This window comes from Jaculus jaculus, chromosome 1 (assembly GCF_020740685.1).
Source record: "Jaculus jaculus isolate mJacJac1 chromosome 1, mJacJac1.mat.Y.cur, whole genome shotgun sequence".
In the NCBI taxonomy this organism is placed as follows: domain Eukaryota; kingdom Metazoa; phylum Chordata; class Mammalia; order Rodentia; family Dipodidae; genus Jaculus; species Jaculus jaculus.
The window spans coordinates 95354686-95365489 of record NC_059102.1 but is presented as its reverse complement, the minus strand read 5'-3'; positions in this window follow the sequence as shown (position 1 = coordinate 95365489).

Sequence of the window (10804 nt, the reverse complement as noted above, 5' to 3'; positions counted from 1 at the left end):
GAGTCTGTTTTTTTTCCTTATTCCTTTTCCCTGTAGGATGTGACTCAAACAAGGCGTCTTGATACCTAGCATTGGAAATGGACTGTCCAGCTCATCTACCCATCCAACAAAATCTTCTTCATACAAGAAACCCTAATCCTGTCACCATGCAAATTACCTGATTGGGACCACTTTCATTTCAGGAGCTTTCTGTGTTAGGTTCTTTCTTAAAATAAATTTTATTTCATGATATCCCATTTCTGGGGCCCTCTCCTACTATATAGGAGTTCTGCCTTCTTCCATTCTTTTATGCTCTATAAAAAAATCTTCTAAACCTCATCTATTGTGCATCATGGATTTACTTGAAGAATTTAAAAGACAAGAGCCCACTCCATGGAAAAAACCTACCACCCTAACTCATGAGTCAAAGCCCTACCCCAACGCTGAGAATATCCTTGTTGCTCTCAAAGATGTTCCAAATTCCCATATCAAAAGCAGCTTAGAATAAACAAATAGATGATCTATTAAATCAAGGGAGGTCTAAGTCCCAGAAAGAACTCACCAACATGTACCTAAGAAAACAGCTCTGTATAATTGGGCACAAGGACCTAAGCTGGTACCTGGCTCCAATCCAGACAATTCCTCTAGTGGAAGTGACTTGTCCTTGAGGCTTCAGGTTCATGTGCCATTAAGTATTGACACAAAACACAGATTTCGCCTTAAAGGGGAAAAAAAAGAATTCATTTTAGAGCCAAACATGAGTGACTATTGACTATTTGGGGATACAGATTTAGGTTACCCCAAATTCAATGTCCCACATTTTAACAATTTCATGAAGTTTTTATAATCACAGAACACAAAAGCTTTATAACCTGTTGTACTTACCTTCTTGTTGCTGACACAAAGCACTTGACCAAGCAGTTTGTGGGAGGAAAGGGTTTATTTTGACTTACAGACTCAAGGGGAAGGTCCACGATGGCAGGAGAAAATGTGGCATGAGCAGAAGCTGGTGATCAGCTCTTAGCTGACATCAGGTGGACAACAGCAGTAGGAGACTGTGCCAAACACTGGTAAGGGAAGCTGGCTATAACACCCATAAGCCTGTCCCCCCAAACACTCCTCCTCCAGTAAAACTACAATTCCTAAGTTGCCGTCAACTGGGGATCAAGCACTCAGGACACATGAGTTAATGGGTGACACCTAATTCAGACCACCACATTAACCAAAGCATTTTTAAAATACATTGGTGGGAACATCAGGTAGGCAGGTTACAACTCAGACACGATCTGATAACATTCTTATCTTTCATGTTGTTTGGAAGCTAAGGGACCTCTGTATACATTTCAAAGGAATTTATTTGGTCAAAGGATTTTATGACAGATATAGAGGTGGGTATTATTCAGCTATCAAGGGGCTAAGTAAGACAGCAACATTCCCACCTCTCTACATACAAATTCTACTCAGTTGATAGTCTAACAGGATAGCTGTTAGGACAATGTCAGTTCATAAATGTCTATCTCCTTTTATGTGCAAAGGTGGTGTCCTGCAAAACTTTTTCCTTGGGGTGGTATGAACACATGTCTTCACCTCAGATAGGGCACAGAGGACAGTTCAAAGAATGATACACCAAACCACTTTGGTGAACCACTGAGTTCATTGGGGTTACTTACAGAGCAGGGTGAAGGACTGCTTACAGGAGCAATGGATGACTCAAAGGCGGCTATATCACCGAGAAGCCCACCCCAGTCTAGGCAATGACTCACAGAAGCTGTAGCTATGAAGCCCACTGCACAACCTGAAGGCAGCTCCACTGGTTGGAAAGTTTTGAACCTACTACATGTCTTTCAGGAAGCTCACTTCCCAAAGTCTCATCCCCAAGGGGTTGTTTTCCTTTTATATTGCCTTAGGGAGGGGTCTTATATTCTTTTCCCAGGCTTGTTGACTTTATGAGTTTCCTGGTCTGCCTTCCACAGAAATAAATGTTTCAATTGCTAATTAACATTGGGCAAAGTCTGTCCTTCAACTGGTGGTTATCTAGAGACACAGGCCCAAAAGAACACAGACATCAAGCTGCTCTGAAGAGACTAAACTAATTCTAGTTGGAACCTAAACTTGACTCATCAAGATGGCAATCAGGGCAGTCCTTTTTTACTTCCTGGTTCTTCCTCCTTCTAGGAATTTTTCACAAGCTTTCCCCCCCCCCCCACTGGAGGGCTTATTCTAAGTTTGCATTTTTCTCCCTGACCCACCAATGAATCCAGGCCCTCTGTAAACATTTAAACTTAACCATCAAAGTTCATCCTAACTTGTTGCTTAATTGACACCCCAAGGTTATGAGAAATATTGATCTGAGTTACCATTAGATTACCCACACAGGACTCCTCCCCAACTCTGGAGCTTTTCTCCTCTACTTTGCTCCCTAAAATAAATCTTACTGTTGTGTTGCTGGCAGGATACACCCAGCCAAGAGCAGCTTATGCAGGCAAAGGTTTATTTTGGCTTAGAGAATCAAGGGAAAGCTCCACGATGGCAGGGGAAAATGACAGCATGAGAGCAGAGGGTGGATATCACCTCCTGTACAACATCAGATGGACAATAGCAGCAAAAGAGTGTACCAAACATCAGCAAGGGGAAGCTGGCCATAACACCCATAAGCCCACACCCAACAATATATCGCCTCCAGAAGTCTCCAGTTCCCAAATTTCCATCAGCTGGGGACCTAGCATTTAGAACATATAAGTTTATGGGGGATACCTGAATCAAACCACCACACTTAACCTTCTGCCGGGCCTGCACTTAGTAATTCTTTTGACTTAGAGCCACTGGCTTGGGAGGCTCCATTTCTGTCAAAACTGGTAACCTGTTTTGTAGTCTCACTGAGCTGTAAATAAGGAAGGATAAGTTAACTTGTTTCTTAAGTTTGGATTCTTTTTTTATTCTTCTGGTTTGGTTACTTTAACCCCATGTAGTCCTTGAAACTCTATCACAAAGACACAGGGATTCTGTCATCCAGAGAGTGATTGGCATGGCTTCCTGTTCTTTAAAGTCATGGAGGTTAGGGTTCCTGAGAATGCCTGAACTGACTTCACAGATGCTCTGGTACTGAGAATGTCAGCTCTGCACTGACTTACTTTCTGCTTATGGTGACCAGTCTGTCATGTGAGATTGGGAGCAAGTCTTAAAGCAACTGATGGTTCCTGACCGGAGCTGCTCTCTGGCGAAACTGGAAGACTTTTGATTAGAATCCATTTCCCACTGCTTAGCTGGGTGTCAAACAAGGATTCCACTCTGTTCTTATGTCACACGAGGTTGAATAAAAGTCCCAGAACAGCTGATAGTTTCTACCTGAAACTAAATGCCAACACAAGAAGAGCCAATGTTCCAGCTACCCAAAGACCTCACTGAATTTTACCTCTTGCAGTCTGAACAAAGGACACAAACCTCACTGCCTCTTATCTCTGTGGCCAAAACCTCTTCCTTCAGTGGCAAATTATTATTTCCCATGTCCAACTCTCATCTTGACACTGCTTTCCAGCCTGCAGGTCTCTCTCCCTTTCTGTCTGTTGCTGGTCCACCCCCCCCCCAACTTGTTTCCAATGCCTCTTGTCTCTGTACTTCCTGTCTTTGTTCATCAAATGAGTTACATTTTTCCTCATGGGGGAAAAAGTTACTGTTCATCTAGCAATCCCAATTAGAGGGATTCTGTCTCTCTCTCTCTCTCTTTTATTTTTTTGAGCATGGAGAGAAGTTGGAGGATTTAAAGTAGATGGCATATTTCCACAGGCACTACTGTGGTCATGCCCATGGTTGCTTCCACTCAGCTCACTTATAGTGGTTTGACATTTTAACTCATCTCTCTGTCCCTCAGCTCTGCATAGGCTTCATTAGAAACTTCTAAGCAAAATATTTCCTGATTTTTTTTTTTTTAGAGTGAACATGTAATATCTTTCTTCTCGAGAGTATCTTGAGTTGTTTTTGGTTTCTTCCTGGGCTCTTGGACCTTTCTTTCTTCCCCACTGTCATTTCCTCAAAGTCAGAGAAACTTCACCCAAAATGTAGGGGAAGGGGGAAAAAATGGCCAGAGCCTACTCTGTTTTGGAACATGCACACTCCTCCATTTGTGCCAACTCCAGTTGGTGGCATGATCTCAAGGTCCCAAGACATTTGCTTTTATAACTAAATATAAATGCCAAACAAAGATATTGAGAGTTTAAGTCAACGTGGAACTTTGAATGTATGTCTCGCAATAGTTTGTTTTATCATATGTTTTATTAAAACGTGTCTCCAACTGCCTGGCTGGAGGAGGCGTCACTGGGGGTGGATCCTGAGGTCCAGGACTAAGGTGTTATTGGGGCTAAAGGTATACAGAGAAGTCTGAGATCTGGCTGTATCCCCCCTGTTTTCTGCCATGTGTGTTTGATTGTGGTGCTGGGTGCTTGGTGCTTGGTGGTGTCTGTCTCTTTTTAGATTTATGAATGAGCCAGGTTCTTCTGCCACTGATGGAACATTCCTTGGGTCTATAAGCTGTAAGAATCATTTTGATAGAATGAAAAGAAAGTGAGAGAAAAATATTAAGATATTAACATTAAGAAGGCTCTCTGACTGGCTAAGAGATTCTTTCAGTGGAAAGAAGCCCATAGCTGGAACTGGACCTGAGTCAGAATCCTATGGAGACTAGGATTATGGACTCCAATGAGAAGCTCCCACTAGTTTTTGGCCAACCCATCAAAATCTCTCTAAAGTAACAATGTGCATCCCCTTTGACCTATCCTGATTTCACTCTCCATTGAAGAATCTGTTTTTCCTTTTCAGAAAGCAGTGAGAACCAAGGACAACCAAAATCTAACAAGACAAGGATAGCTGACTTCCTGGCAGGAGATGAACCATCCCTCACATAGTAGCTAGGGCCCAGGTAAAACCATAGAGAAATTGACAAGATGACAAGAGTGCTGTTCTCATTGTGAGCCTGACAACCTGTGCCAGAGTGATGGAGACAAGATACTGAGGATACTCAAAATGCACCAAAACAGAAATTCCAAAACTGCTGACAGCTTAACAATAAAGTAGACTTAAAGCACACCCACCAAAGTTCAGGGAATTTTGTGAGAGGGCATAAAGAATTTAAGAGCCATAGGGTTGGAAGGAATATCCAGAGATGTATCTCTGTCCCCCACCCCATGACTAACTGCTACTCTCACAACTATCATAACCCACAACTCCATGGTGAATATTTTAGCAATCCCAGCAATTAGGGCCCTCAGTGGAGTGAGGGAAGGGAAGAGGAAAATTATGGAACCAACATATCCACACAAAATTTCTACATAATAAAAAAAGAATATAACCATGAAAATATATGATAAAGACAGATTTTTGGAGGGCGTTATTTTTGTCCTAAAGTAAAATGGCTGAAAATGAAAGGAGTGGACCAAGTTAAGAGTGCCTAAGCATGTTCTAGAAGGTCAGAGTAAGTTCCACAAGGTTTATAAAGCATAACTATTTATAGGCATTTATAAAAGAACAGAATTATAAAAAATTATAAGAGAACAGAGTTATAAAAAAGACAGTAAATACTAAGTACTAAATTGACCAAAGGAACTACAGCTAAAAGAAATCATAAAAATGCAAGGTCAATATGACATAGATGGTGTTGTAGTTTGAATGGAGGCTCCCCAATAAATTCAGGAGTTTTATTCAAGCTTTTAACTTGGTGTCACAGTGTGGGATGGATCTTGAATTCCAGCCTAAGATATGCAGAGTGCTTGAACTCTGCCTTGGGTTTCTGGACTGTGCTTGTGGTGGTTGCTTTTCTCTGCATGGACCTGTGAAAGGGAGCCAGCTTCTTCTGCCATTATGCAACTTCCCTTGGACCTGCAAGCTTCAAGTAAATTCCTTCTTCCCATCATTGTGCCTGGTTTGTAGGTTCATCCCAGCAGCATGAAACTGTCTACATCAAAATTAGTACCAGTAGTGGGGTGTTGCTGCATGATGACAATTGACAGAAACTTTATAGTTTAACAGGTAGACAGGTAATCTATGTTTGTTATATAATGTAATGAATATAATTGAGATTCAAATCTTTTAAAAATAATTTTATATATTTACAAGAGAGAGGGGAGGGGGAAGCAGCTAAAGAGAAAAGGGTTCTCCAGGGCCTTCAGCCATTGCAAACAATCTCCAGATGCATAAACCACTTTGTGAAAAGTTCTCTTTTCCCTAATAAGCCAGCCTTCTACAGTTGACAGTTATTTCTGCATTTGTGTTTTTCAACTGCCATCAGAATGATCCATACCTCTCTGCTTACAGCCCTGCAAGGCATCTCTTAACATAAATTTAAATCCTGCAACAAATCAGTTCCAAAAGACCAAAAGTCAGCTTTCTAGCAGTAATGACCACACTCTTGATACCAATTTTCAGTCATAGTTACCTTCACATTGTTAGGGAAAAAAATGTGATCAAAAGTGACTGATGGGAGGAAAGAATTCATTTCAATTTATAGTCTTCAGGGGAAGTTTCAGCATGGCAAGGAAAGAATGGCGAGCAGAGACTGGACATTAATTCTTGCCACAGCAGCTAGCAGAAAGTACCAGAAGAGTGAGCTAAGCTAACAGTATCAAGCTGGTGGCTAATGAACCTTAAGGGCCACCCTCAGAAACACAACCTCCTCCAGCAAGATCCACTTCCCAAATTGCTACAAGTTTGGGACCAAGCATGGAAAACACATGAGTTCATGGGGGAACATCTGATTTACACCACCTCAGGCACATTAAATGGAACTTAGCCTAACTCATTCCAGCATGGCTTAGCTAAATATTTTAGCCTATTTGCATAGCTCTTTACCTTGGCCATTAAGTTTTAGAGAGATCAGATTATGTACCTTGTGTGTGGTAGAGTGGGAGAGTTATTTACTCTTGTTGGCCTTTGACAGGCCTTAGGCCCAGAACTCAGAGGGTTTGTAGCTTCATTTCCGCTCATTCTAGTGTTCTATCTAAGATACAGCTATGTGTTTAGGCTTTCTTCTTTAGGATGCTTATCTATCATTGCTAAGTGGAGTGAGACATGGTATGATTGAGAAGCTGAGATTGCAAACTTACAACAGCATGCTTAAGGTGACACTTTGAAATTTTTTTCTACATCATGGCAGCTTTCTTCACAAAGATTCAAAGATTGGCTGGGAAAGAGGGTTATTGGCTTATTAAAGTATATTTATTTTGTATTTATGGTCTGTTTTTTTTGTCTCTTTACTATTTCATTTAAAAAAAAATTTTCTTTTCTTTTCTTTTTTTGTTTTGGAGGTAGAGTCTTACTCTAGTCCAGGCTGACCTGGAATTAGTATATAGTTTCAGGCTGGCCTCAAATTCATGGTGATCTACCAACCTCTGCCTCCAGAGTTCTGGGATTAAAAGTGTGCTCCATCACTCCTGGCTTCTTTGCTATTGCTTTGGGATGAGTTATTATCCTTGAGATCCATCAATAGGCTTACATATCAGTGTCTCATTCTGAAGAGAACTTGCAGTATAGCTATTTTGTCTGGATATACCACAACCGCCACCTATCATGGAGTAGATAGTACTGAAGTCACCTACAGAATACCTTGGCTGCATAGTCATGGCAATGAAATAAGCAATACAGTGATAGTAGGTCCATGGCAACAGTAATGGGGCTGTTAACACTCCAGAGTAGAAGACTGGTCACTAGATCCTCACCTGGGATTTTAAACATTATCTCCTTCTGCCTGTCCCATTGGCATATGGTCTAGTGATGCTAGAATATTTAGGGTGGGGGAAGGTTGGTTCATTGATGCAACTTTAATTATGCCACCACCCCATGCCAGGGTGGGACTTTCAGTGATACATATAGTTTTGAGTCACTCTTGCTCCTCTAAGTAATATTTCATCCATACTTCTGTAAGTAAATCCAGTAAACTCATTCACTCACCAACCTAGATTTGGATGGAAATTTTTATCTGCCATTGGTGTTATATCTAGTGATTATATATTTGTTCACATGTCCCTACAAAAAGTCAAACAACAGTAGCCAGTGTAAGTGCTCAAGATTTCTCTACTGTAATGGGGTGCTCAGGGTTCAGGAAAGTCCTTGAACTCTAAACCCTAGGTTTGTGTCTGATTTTTAATCAAGGAATTAAATAAAAAGACTGAAAATGATAATTATTAAAGTACTGTATTACATTTAATTATTAAATTATTATATTAATATTATATTTATTATATACTGTATTATATTGAAGTACAGAGCCAAGGTACCCACATGGCTAGAGATCCCATGTGAAGGACTTGGGGAAAATGGTGGAAAGAAAAATACAGAACAAAATTCAAAGGACTCCTGCCATGTGTAGAACTAGAGAGGATAAAGAGGCCATGTGGAGAGTAAGGGCCAGGGGCTAGGGGGCTTTCCCCTCAGTTGAGGAAAAACTCACTAGCAGCTTGAAGTTCCCAAGTGTTTGGGCAGCTTAGAGAGCATGCCCTTCCCTTGCAAAAGGATTTATAACCTCCCTGTCTTCTAGAACCAAAGGGACATCTGGTTAGGGATAGGGGATGTCTCAGGAACAGACGAGCCCTGACACCAAATTCTAGGGGCTGAACTTGACCAACCACAATGTTCAAATCAAAGATCTCCCTCCCAGGAGGGTCCCAAGGTTGCTTGTGGTAAAACAGGTCCGGGGAACTAGGCAAGAGATAAGAAGTCAGATCATCCTTGATTTCTAGCAAGTGCATATTTTCCTGTCTTAATTTACTTTGAGGGGTCCCAGTCACCCTAACTGCCCATTCCCTCTGTTGCAGTCAGGTTCGCATTGCTGGTAGAAATCACCTAACTAAGAGAAGCTTGTGAGAAAAAAACGTGGTTTATTTTGGCTTACAGACTCGAGGGGATGCTCCATGATGGCAGGGTGGACATCACCCCCTGGCCCACATAAGGTGGATGACAGGAACAAGAGAGGGTGCCAAATACTGGCAAGGGGAAGCCATCTATAATACCCATAAGCCCATCTCAACAATACACTCCCTCCAGGAGGCATTAATCCCCAAATCTCCATCAGCTGGAAACCTAGCATTCAGAACATATAAGTTTATGGAGGACACCTGAATAAAACCATCACATCCTCTCACTACTATTCATGAAGTTGGTCATAATACACGGTAACTGGGATTTCAGTCTGGACACCCTTTGTTTTTCTGGTCTTTGAACTCTGTGGGAAGAATTCAGAGGAGACACATTTAAGAGCATAGTATAGAAGGTAGACAGGGTTTATTCCAAAGTGAGTATACTCTTAAGGGGTGAGAGAAGACAACAGCTAAAGAGACCACTGTCAAACCTAACACTCAGGCAAGCTTTTATACTCCTTTTTAAAGGGAGCTCTAGGGCTGGAGAGATGGCTTAGCGGTAAAACGCTTGCCTGTGAAGCCTAAGGACCCCGGTTCGAGGCTCGGTTCCCCAGGTCCCATGTTAGCCAGATGCACAAGGGGGCGCACACTTCTGGAGTTCATTTGCAGAGGCTGGAAGCCCTGGCGTGCCCATTCTCTCTCTCTCCCTCTGTCTTTCTCTCTGTGTCTGTCGCTCTCAAATAAATAAATAAAAAATATATATATTTAAAGGGATCTCTAGAACAAGCATATGTTTCTGATGAATTTTGACTTCTCCAGCTGATTGCCAGGTCTGTTTGGATTATTTTTTATAAAAGTACCTCATTTTGTATAATAATCTTATAAGGTTTAGGACCCCTGGATCCAGGTTTAGATGATTAAAAAAATTTTTTTTTGTTTATTTATTTATTTGAGAGTGACAGACAGAGAGAAAGAGGCAGATAGAGAGAGAAAATGGGCACGCCAGGGCCTCCAGCCACTGCAGATGAACTCCAGACGTGTGCACCCTCTTGTGCATCTGGCTAATGTGGGTCCTGGGAAACCAAACCTTGAACCGAGGTCCTGAGGCTTCACAGGCAAGCGTTTAACTGCTAAGTCATCTCTCCAGCCCAAGATGATTATATGTTAGTGACCTTCCAGGAAGTTTGGGATGTTCTCTCTAATTCTGGGATGGAGCTATGACTTATGTCACATACTTATGACCAATTATTAAAGTCCTGCTATTCTAATCCTTTGCTTATGGGCAATTGAATAGTGAGAGAGTCTATCCCCATTGTCCTCCAAGCCTGCTAATTTATCTAGTTTTCTAACAAGCTTCCCTAAAGAGGTGAGACCCTTAAATGCTGTAGGAGAGGGACATTGGGTCAATCTGGCTACTTCTTACTAAAATTGAGCATATGAGTATGTAGGATCTCCACTCTTGCTGATTCTTAGGCCTCTGAGAACTATCAAGTGAACCTATATATATTCCATAGGACCATCTTGATTAATATGGGAATTCTGGAGTGTTTTTGAGTATGATGGAGCCTTTCTTGGCTCTTGGATGGGTGATACCTTGGGAGCTAGGGTGCTGGAGACTCATGGTCATGCACAACTTCCACTGAATCTGAATCCTTCAGACTCTCTTGCTTTAAGAATTTGAAGAATGACATTTACAGACTAGAATGGATTAAGTTTAGAAAGATCATGGATAGAAATTAAGAGAAGGAAGGAGGGCTGGAGAGATGGCTTAGCGGTTAAGCACTTGCCTATGACGCCTAAGGACCCTGGTTCGAGGCTCGATTCCCCAGGACCCACGTTAGCCAGATGCACAAGAGGGCGCATACATCTGGAGTTCGTTTGCAGTGGCTAGAAGCCCTGGTGTGCCCATTCTCTCTCTCTACCTATCTACCTCTCTCCCACCCTCTCTCTCTCTCTGTCACTCTCAATAAAAATGAACAAAAAAA